Source organism: Cylas formicarius, unplaced genomic scaffold (assembly GCF_029955315.1).
Source record: "Cylas formicarius isolate icCylForm1 unplaced genomic scaffold, icCylForm1.1 PGA_scaffold_10__41_contigs__length_53128322, whole genome shotgun sequence".
NCBI classification, from domain to species: Eukaryota; Metazoa; Arthropoda; class Insecta; order Coleoptera; family Brentidae; genus Cylas; species Cylas formicarius.
Genome location: NW_026844214.1, coordinates 51819851 through 51830406, shown reverse-complemented (window position 1 = coordinate 51830406; position 10556 = coordinate 51819851). Strand labels below are relative to the sequence as shown.

Genomic DNA, 10556 nt, shown 5'->3' with positions numbered 1-10556 from the left:
TGTTTCACGATATGAAATTTTATACCTTAATACAGTATTAATAGAAAAATATACATTTTTTTCTATTTAGATATACACATCGACTTTGACAACTTGAAGTTTTTACAGCTTGGACTACCTTCTTTTTTATATCGAGTGGGTCAGTAACATCAAACAGTGATCATTTATCAATAAAATTTGCTTAATGATCTATTGGTGATAAGATATGATTAATGAAATGAAACGACTAAAATTAACACCGATTTAAAGAAATAAATAAGAACTAAAAGTTCAGATTTTCACGAAGTTATATATTTACACATGACAATTGTTTCGTCAGCACCGTGTCTTTATCAAATGGAATATTTACAAACTACCTGCTACTATATATATATATATATATATATATATATCCGATTGGGTGATCCCAAAAACTAACAGTTTGTTTGTATATATATATATATATATATATATATATATATATATATATATATATATATATATATATATATATATATATATATATATATATATATATATATATATATATATATATATATATATATATATATATATATATATATATATATATATATATATATATATATATATATATATATATATATATATATATATATATATATATATATATATATATATATATATATATATATATATATATATATATATAAGGTTGTTCGGAAAGTCATTTCGTTTTTTCCCGTCAGAGGACTTAATTACGTTTTTTCGAAACCAACTTCACACTGAATCCGCATAACCATTATATGTCTTGAGAGCTGATATTGCAAGGCTTGTGTGTGAAAAAGTTCTATTAATTCTACGCAGTAGTTTATGGTTGGTGCCCTTTTAAATATGGAGAGCAATAAGCAGGTAAAAATGCTGTCCAAGCGAGAAAAAAATTGACGGATGTGTATGGAGAAGGCGTGTTAACAGTACGCCAGTGCCAGAACTGGTTTGCAAAATTTCGATCCGGCAATTTTGATGTCGAACATGCACCACGGTCTGGAAGGCCGGTCGAAGCTGACAAAGATGCGATAAAGGCATTAGTTCATGCAAATCGGCGAATAACCACACGAGAGATCGGTGAGAGATTAAATTTGTCGAATTCGACTGTTTATGGCCATTTGAAAGGCATGGGCTTAACCTCGAAGCTCGATGTGTGGGTGCCCCATGTCCTTACGGAGCGAAATTTGTGTCGTCGCGTTGACGTGTATGATTCGCTCCTCAAACGTCAAGAAAATGATCCATTTTTGAAGCGGATTATTACTGGGGACGAAAAATGGGTTGTATACAACAATGTTAAACGCAAGAGGTCATGGAGCAGAAAAGATGAACCGGCTCAAAGCGTGTCAAAAGCCAACATTCACCAAAAAAAGGTGATGCTCTCCGTTTGGTGGGATGTCAAAGGAATCGTTTTTTTTGAGCTTTTGTCTATTGTCATCAACTGGACAAATTGAATGATTCACTTAAAGAGAAGAGGCCCGAATTAATCAACAGGAAGGGTGTAGTGTTCCACCAGGATAATGCGGGACCTCACACAAGTTTGGTCACTCGCCAACAACTTTTACAGCTTGAATGGGACGTACTGCAACATCCACCATATTCTCCAGATCTGGCGGCTTCCGACTACTATTTGTTCCGGTCCCTGCAAAATTTTTTGGATGGCAAAACCTTTACCTCAAATGAAGATGTCAAAAACCACCTGAACCAGTTTTTTGCCAGCAAGGACCAAAACTTTTATGAGAGGGGAATTATGTTACTGCCAGAAAGATGGCAAAAGGTGTTGGACCAGAATGGCCAATATGTAATTTAATAAAATATTTATTCATTATACGAAAACTGTCTTTCATGTTCCCCAAAAAAAACGAAATGACTTTCCGAACAACCCAATATATATATATATATATATATATATATATATATATATATATATATATATATATATATATATATATATATATATATATATATATATTTGAATTCAAAGGATATCGGGTAGCGGTCCGTGGTTAAAATAGAAAGCTTTTTTCTTTAACACTCAATATTTCGTCAATTTATTTGTTGACTTCTTCGGGTTATTAGAACTAACAAAAATGAAATTATTTTGGATTGGTACCAGAAAGAAACTGCTTCAGGTAGATTTATTAATTATTATTCCTCTCATCCACAGAACCAAAAATATAATACAATTATAGGCATAAAAAACAGAGTTACACATTTGAGCCAGGACAGTTTTGTTCAAAATAACCTGAAAAAAATTTTCAACGTTTTTGTCAATAACGGATATCCAAAACATATACTTAAGAGATTAATCTATAACTCCAACACATTTGACGGTCCAACAGAGGAACCAGACGCTCGGATGTGTTACAGAAAGATACCTTATATTAAAAACCTCACAGAATCTATCATAAATATTTTCAAAGAATTCAAGGAAATAAAAATTGCTAAATATAATACTGAAAAAGTCTCTAAACTTTTTTCTAGAGTGAAAGATCCAACTCCGCTACTATATAACTGTAATGTCATATATCGATTGTCGTGTTTGGGTTGTCAAGGCTGTTATATTGGACAGACCTCACAGTGGTTAAAACAACGTTTAACACAGCACAAAAGTGATTGCCGTATTCATAAGAATACGTGTGCAGTGGTTGAGCATTACATAAAAACAGGACATGAATTTGACTACAGCAATCCAAAAATTTTGCAATGTGTCAATAATTATAAAGCCCGATTGTTTCTTGAAATGTGCCATATTAACAAAAACAAAGATTCAATTAATTACAAGTCTTATACACAACAAATAAGCAATATATACTGTAACATTTTTCAGTTAAACCACAGATAATGTAATGTTCGGCCACCGAGTAGCGTATTCGCGTTGCGTTGTTGATCCACGGAGTAGGTTATTTTGATGCCCTTTTTTTGTCATTATTTAGATCGATTGTTTTTTTTTTTTTTTGATGTTTTTTTTTTGTTTTTTTTTTCGCTACCCCCGTTAGCGCAACTTTTGCCTACCATTATTAAGAATTGTATACTAAGTGTTTATCCGTTTGTTTCATTATGTCGCTTCGTTCATTTACCTTAACTGTAAAGCATGGTTTTTGAGGAACTATGTGGTAGACTCTAGTTTTGTAAGTATTTCTCACGATTGTTTTAATTGTCTGTTATATAGTTTGACCTGTTGTTTTCATTAAATTTTAGTTCACTCCTGAAGAAGTCAACAAATAAATTGACGAAATATTGAGTGTTAAAGAAGTACGGTCGATATACATATATGTATATATATATATATATATATATATATATATATATATATATATATATATATATATATATATATATATATATATATATATATATATATATATATATATATATATATATATATATATATATATATATATATATATATATATATATATATATATATATATATATATATATATATATATATATATATATATATGATGACACTATATTCCGGGATATCATCCGTTCGCTCGTTGAACTCCGACTGGAATCCTGCATCCGACTGGAATCCTGCAAATCTTGCATCCGACTGGAATCCTGCAGACGTTTCGCCAAAATCTCACTTGGCATCTTCAATGCTCGCGCTCCGAAAACACTTCGAACACTGGGAGGTTATCGGCGGTGCGTGCGGTATTTATACTCTGCGCCGGAGATGGTAACGGTGCTGCTTGTGCGTGGGGGGAGGTGGCTCCGCCCCCTGAATTGTCGCGTTGTTAATTTCGCCCGAGCGTAGTTGCGATGTCCCCGTTGGCTGCTGCGCATCGCTCTGCTGTTTGATTATCGTTCTCCACGTGTTGGATAAATGCAGAGCGTCGTCTCTCGTATTGAGGTGTCCGGACTTTTCTATTTCGATGGCCTCTCGTATAATCCTAGTCCTAAAATCAGGAATATTAGCTATTTGTTTGCAAGTGCCGAAATCAATTTTATGGCCTGTCTGATGTTGGTGCTGAAACAAAGCAGATGTTGTTTGTTTGTTTCTTATGGCTAAACGATGTTCCTCGAGCCTGGCTGAAATCCTTCTGTTGGTCTGTCCCACATACGTCAGGCTGCACGATCCGCATGCTACACTGTATACTCCTTGGTTTTCCAGAGTAATTTTTTGTTTTGGGTTTCTTAGTATTGCTCCGATGGTATGGTCAGGTTTGTATGCCGTTGATATGTCGTGTTTCCGTAATATTCGGCCGATTTTGTCAGTAACCCCCTTGATGTATGGCAGGACAGCGATCGATCTTCGTTGGGTCTCGTCCTGCACTCTCTGTTGCGGCTGTTGTTGTTTACTGATTGCCTTGCTGATGGTGCGCCTTTGGTATCCGTTTTGTTGAAGACAGGTACTAATTTTCTTCAGTTCTTTATCTCTGTTCCTCTCGTTTGTGAGCCTGAAGGACCGAGCAATTAATGTATTTGCCACTGCCTGTATCTGTGATGGGTGGTGATGAGATTTAGCGTTCAGATATCTATTAGTGTGTGTTGGTTTTCTATAGACAGTGTGTTCCAAGTGTCCATCTTCGGTCCTTGTGATGTGCACATCTAAAAAGGGCAGACTGTTATCCTCTTCAAGTTCTATTGTAAATTGAATCCTTGGGTGAATGGAATTCACATGATCTAGGAATTTCAAAAGCTCCTCCTTGCCAAAAGGCCATACAACAAATACGTCATCAACGTATCTTGTCCATAGTTTTGGCTTCAGATTTGCCTTCTCTATTGCTTTCTTTTCGAAGTAAATCATGAAGAGGTTGGCAATCACAGGTGAGAGAGATGATCCCATTGCTGCTCCATCTATTTGTCGGTAAATTTTCCCGTTGTGCATAAAGTAAGCGTTTTTCAGGCAATGTCTTGACAGATCCATTATGTATGGCGGAAGATCTTCGTTTTCTTCTATAAGCAAGAGTGCCTCTTCTACTGGAATACTCGGGTAGAGGGATTTGACATCGAAACTTGCCATAATGTCGTCCTTGTCCATCCTGAGAGAACCTAAAATCTGAGTGAAATGTTCTGAGTTTTTAACATAGGAATCTGCCTTTTCCACTATAGGCTGAAGTGCACTGGCCAGATGTTTTTCCAGCTTGCATAATGGTGAGTTAAAGGCGCTTACGATTGGACGCAGGGGAACCCCGTCCTTATGGATCTTTGGGAGCCCGTAGAATTTTGGGCAACGACTCGATTTTTCCCTCGGAATAAGTTTCTTCTTTGTATCCTCGTTTATTGATGAATCGAGAATTTTGGACTTAGTTGTTTTTTCCAAATATGTCGTGGGATCTCTGGTGACTAGTTTGTATATTGGGTCGTTCAAAATATCCTCCAATTTTGCATTATAATCCGACGTATTCATGACGACAGTGGCATTTCCTTTGTCTGCTGGCATTATTAGAATGTTTTCGTTTTTGTTTAGATTCCTTAAGGCTTGCATTTCTTCTCTGCTTAAGTTTGGTTGCGGTGGTTTTGACTGTCTTAAGACTCTGGCGACATCTTGCCTAATTAACTCCGCATCTTGTTCGTCTATGGTGGAAAGACTTGCTTCGACGTTGGAAACGATCTCTTCGACGGGTACTCTTTTTGGAGCTATTGCGTAGTTAAATCCTTTATTCAGTACGCTAACTTCTGTATCGGAAAGATGGTATGCTGAAATATTATGAACTGTACTGCTTCGGTTTGTATTTGGCACTTGTCCTGATTTTTTGGAATTTGACTGAAGGATTTCTAATTTCTTCCACAGTTTTTTTGACGTGATGTCCTTGGCTTTCTCAGTGCGCCATGATGTTAATAATTCTATGCGGTCCCACAGCAACTGATGGATCTTGTTGCTCAGTTTCAGGTGGAGTCTGAAAAGTTGTAGCTCAGTCTCACTAATTTCGTACCGGGTCCGCCTGATCTGGTCTTGGAGTAGGGCCTTGCTAGCTTTGTCCAGGATAGCTTGTGTCTTTCTGGTGCGTGTGTGATAAGACAACCTTGTAAATGTTGGCAGCAAGTTCTGGTTGCGGCAGCTTTTAAGAAAATTCAAGTTGCACAGCGAAATAACCCTCCTTTGTCTTAGTTTTTCATAACACTTGGTGGCTGTAAAGGTCTCCTTCCCGTAAAGGTGTATGATATTCTCACGTATTGATTCACGGATGGAAAAATGTGATGACACTATATTCCGGGATATCATCCGTTCGCTCGTTGAACTCCGACTGGAATCCTGCATCCGACTGGAATCCTGCAAATCTTGCATCCGACTGGAATCCTGCAGACGTTTCGCCAAAATCTCACTTGGCATCTTCAATGCTCGCGCTCCGAAAACACTTCGAACACTGTGTTATATATATATATATATATATATATATATATATATATATATATATATATATATATATATATATATATATATATATATATATATATATATAAACTGTTAGTTCTTGGGATCACCTCAACTTTGATGGATCGCCGTAAAGGAAGCAATAAAAGATGTTGAAGCTCAAAGCAAAGTGGCAATTTATTGTAATATCTAGCTTTCGCCCATGGATACAGGCTTCATCAGGACACTGAGTCATATAGAGAACAAAAAACACTTCATCAGAGTTAACAATCTAACAAAAAAAAAAGTAAAAAAACTTACACAACACGCCTCTTTCTACCTCTACATATAGAGAGATGACATTGGTGTATAAAATAAAGTGTTTGGCCAGTTACAATTATCGACATAACACTCGATGGATGAAATGTATGGAAAAAAATTTTTACAATTGTTAAAAATATTAACCTCGACCATAACGTTACAAAACAATCACACTAACACAAAACGTTAAGGTCAATAAAATATCCGGAATGATAAAATATTTAAAGATGAAAAAAAAACAACCAATTTGTTACAAACGACACTTCGTATTGTCGATTTAGAGTAATCTTAAAAAAGGCGTTTTTTTACAATATCTTCCCTTTCATTTCCAAATAATAACATCTGCGTTTTGTTAGTATTCAATAAGATGTTGTGAGCCGCAGATACCTCCGCAATTATTTTTACAAAATTTAAGAAAATTATAGAAGTGAGCTGAATGAACTGAGAACAAAATGGGTCCCAGACTACTCCCCTGGGGAACACCCTTCCCCAAAGCAATGGCATCTGCATGAGTATTTCCTATAACTACCCTTTGGTATCTCTGACCAAGAACATTTTTATATTTTTATCCTGAAGAATTCCAGTTTAGCTAGGAGAAGGAAATGATTCAAGGTATCGAACGCTTCGCTATAGCCCAAGAGTATGAGACAAGAGTTTAACTTAGAATCCGCTGCTCTCAATAAACCATCAGTAACATGAAGCAAGGCAGAAGTAGTGCTGTGAAGAGGTCGAAAACCAGATTGAGTGTCTGGGAGGATTTTGTTATCGCATCGGAACTGACGAAGTTGTTTAGCTGCGATTTTTTTAATAATCTTTGAGATGGTTGGCAGCAAACTGATTGGTCTAAAATCGTTAATGCTACTTGGACACTCTTTCTTTGGGACGGGTATAACTTCAGCCTGTTTCCATGAGTCCGGAAAAATCCCGGTCAGCAGACAGTTGGTAACAAGGATAGTGATATGATCGACTAAATGTGGGGTAGTCAAAATAATCATTTTTACATCAATATTGTCTGAGCAATGAGCGTTAGTTTTAATACTAATTAAAGTTTTATTAACTTCCTCGGGGTAAACTTTAGTAAAACGGAATGAATTAGAACCAAATTGTATATTAATATATTATATAAAACACAAACCCAGGATCAATACCACCAATAGATCCAAAAGAAGTAAAAGCAACATTAAAACTATTAGGTTGGTCAAAATTGTTTTCAATCATTAAAGAGTGCACACGAAGTCTTAAAGGTACGCCAAAAATTTTTAGTTTCAGCTTTAAATGTACTTGCCAAATATGCCCTTTTCACGGCTCTCACACAGGGGTTCACAAAATTTCGTAATTCTCTACATTCGTTTAAGTTTTAAGTTTTTAAGTTTTATTAAAAGTTTTAGGTTTTCGGTAAGCCAAGGGGCTGCGGGTCTCCTAATTCCAACTGTTTTTAATGGAGCATGAATATCAAATAAATAATTCATATTATTCGTAAGAAAGTCAACTTGTACGTTTATATCATCAAAAGAGTATAAAAGATCCCAGTTAATTGCTCTAAGATTATTCATAAACAATTCATTATCGGATGCCGAAAAATCTCTAAACGTTCGAAAAATGGTTGGATGACGGTCTTGAGATTACAAGAAACGATACAGTGATCTGAGATATCACTCATTTCATGAACTTCAATATTGTCACATAAATTAGAGGTGACCAGTACATCAAGAAGCGAACTAGAAAAAAACTAAGAGCTCATACTTGATAACTATTTTTCAGAGGTAACTAGCAACCTGTGTTTGTGCATCACAACCAAAAAAAAAACTTTTTATATAATTATAATATAATATTATATAAAATAATAATTATCATATTGTGTGTTCTTACTTCGTGTCGCTATAGAGAATATTCATATTTCGTCCGACCGGTATAACACATAATTTCCACAAAATCGTTTTACGAGTAAATGGAATAATACGGCCATAACCTTTCCTAAATGAAGTCCAATTGCGCACAGAAAGGAAACAATTCGTTAGTACCACCATTTGAAAATGTAGAGTAGCTCTCAGTGTCGCGAATATGTATGAATGTGAATGTTGGTGATGTTTTTGCAACTTTTGTTTGTGTAGAAATTCGCGGTAAGCAAAGCAATACAATTAATTTGGACAATAACAATCGGTACCATAACATGGCTCTCCAATGATCCGATGGATTCCATTTTTCCTAAGATATGGTTTATATTCAACTCTGTAACATTCAAAAAGTGGCCACTATGACAGTACCTACGATTTTCTTCTTTGACGAAAATTAAAATGCTCATACGAGGTTGTGTTGAACAGTTTCCGGCCTGACCAAGAAGTCACTCGGTCTACTTATGGGGCGGGGTCCTGCAGTACCAATCCTTGTATGTACTGGGTTATTCGTTATATTTTGACACCCGCCTGCAGAGTTAATTTTTTAAGATAAAAGGTGCAAATAGAAAAGTTTGAAGAAAAAGCAAACGACTATCGCAAGCTCTTAAAATAACACCAACATTCTCTTGTTTAAATTTTAGTTAAAATCATCCTGATTTCGAAAACATATAGGTTATTGACATTTCGTTTAGCCGTTTGTGTGATATTAGAGTTTAAAAATAATCATCATTTGATTACTCTAAAGCCTTTGATCGGCTTGACCATGAACTTATATGAGCCAAGTTGAGTCACTACGGCTTCTACTTTTTTTAGCTTTTTTACCTAGCTCACAGATATTAGAGAGTTAAAGTCTGTTCATAGGTATAAGAAAGTGACTAACTGATACGAATTAAGGAAAGACCCGGGCAAGCTGTAAGAATGAAATATCGCCGAACAGGTCCGTACTTTGCTTATAATTTAATTATTTGGGGTTTTGTTAGGAAATATACTAAACAATAATTATTTATTTATGTTTATGTTTATTTATGTTTAAATTTAAAACAAAATTACAAATTATTTTTATTACCTACTTAAATTACTTAAAATTATTCACATAATATATCAGTATCACTATGGCTATCATCGCCTGTTCTAATTATTATTTGTTCTATATTATTTGCAATATCGATATACGATTGTTCTGCTTTTTCTATATGTTTAACAGAATTTGCCCAACTTTGTCGAGGGATGTTAAAAACTTCAGTTTCTATAAGTTTGAGGACATTGGAGTTAACACGGGAAAAACATTGTTACGACGAATGGCAGATTTCAGTTGGTGCCAAACATGTTCAATAGGAAGCCTTAAAACTGTATGCCCTAAATTTTTTGCATAATTATCACAGACGTATTCCTTTTGTAGGTTCAAGCTTTGTAGAACCTCAACTAATTGCTTTTTGGTATAAATGTCGTTATTATACATGTAGTTTTGGATTTTTGCTTTTGTGTTACATGAGGAAGGGGTTTTAGTCAACTGTCTACTGTGATAACTTGCATTGTCCATTAGAATGACGCTATTAGGAGGAATGTTTGGAACTAGTTTGTTTTTAAACCAACTTTCAAATAAATCAGCGGTGGTGTCCAGAGAAGAATCTTTAATATTTTTCGCAGACTGAGAAAGTCCATTTGGAATCTGTAAATCCTAATTTTTTTCAGATTTTTCAGTCGCCATTTCCGAATTCTAAAAGATTCCATTGAAACTGGCCTTGTGACAGTTTTTTTAAATCTAAAACCCATGTGTTGAATACACTTCCATAAGGTAGTTCTGTCACATTTAACACCAGTTTCATCTTTTTCAAGTCTCCTAATTAAGATATCTAATGTAGGCACGCTTTGTTCCTCGTAAATTTTACGCCGTATTATATCTTGGTCACTTTCTTCTTCTTCTTTCTTGCTTCTTTGTTTCTTCGCTGAAATGGGATTATTAACAATTTTTCATACAATTGGTGTTGGAATTTTCGTCAATGTGACCGTTTCTTCTAAAGATGATTGCTTGC

General features: G+C 35.1%; 1 protein-coding gene across 2 annotated transcripts in view; it reads left to right on the top strand.

Moving 5' to 3' along the window:
- Positions 1–8632: 8632 nt before the first annotated feature.
- LOC132708265 (glutamate decarboxylase) overlaps positions 8633–10556 on the top strand; it is a 114474-nt gene continuing 112550 nt past the window's right edge. For both annotated transcript variants that reach the window (XM_060680479.1, XM_060680478.1), the window contains exon 1: positions 8633–8748. The gene's annotated coding sequence lies outside the window, so the exon portion shown is untranslated. The remainder of the gene's footprint in view (positions 8749–10556) is intronic.